We start from the raw sequence: 571 nt of genomic DNA, 5'->3' as shown, positions 1-571 counted from the left end.
GGCACAATAAAAAATGGAAACACAGAATAAAGATTAGTTACACACACACACGCGCGCACACACACACGCACACATATATATATGTAATTTATGTTAGTGTATTTTACAAATAAAGTGCTCAATATTCTTAAAGAACAGAGCAATAATAAATTAGTAAAAAACACTTATTAAACTTTTTTCTTAAACTTTAAGTTTCACCATTGCTGGATCATCAAGAAGAGAACTCCTCCTGATGATTCAGCACTTAAAGTTGAAGAAAAAAGTTATATAAGTGTTTTTTACTAATTTATATATATATATATATATATATATATATATATATATATATATATATATATATATATATATATATATATACATATATATATATATATATATATATATATATATATATATATATATATATTTATATATATATATATATATATATATATATATATATATATTAGGGTTATGACTTTTTTTAAAACCCATATTCCTGCTCTGTAGTTTGATGAACTTTTACCTAAAAAGCACGGAATGAACTATTATTTGGATATCTTTTGAAAAAAGTTCACCCCGCCATGGACAA

The sequence above is a fragment of the Hydra vulgaris genome, chromosome 10 (assembly GCF_038396675.1).
Source record: "Hydra vulgaris chromosome 10, alternate assembly HydraT2T_AEP".
Taxonomy (NCBI): domain Eukaryota; kingdom Metazoa; phylum Cnidaria; class Hydrozoa; order Anthoathecata; family Hydridae; genus Hydra; species Hydra vulgaris.
The sequence above is the reverse complement of the archived record's forward strand: the minus strand, read 5'-3'. Positions refer to the sequence as shown.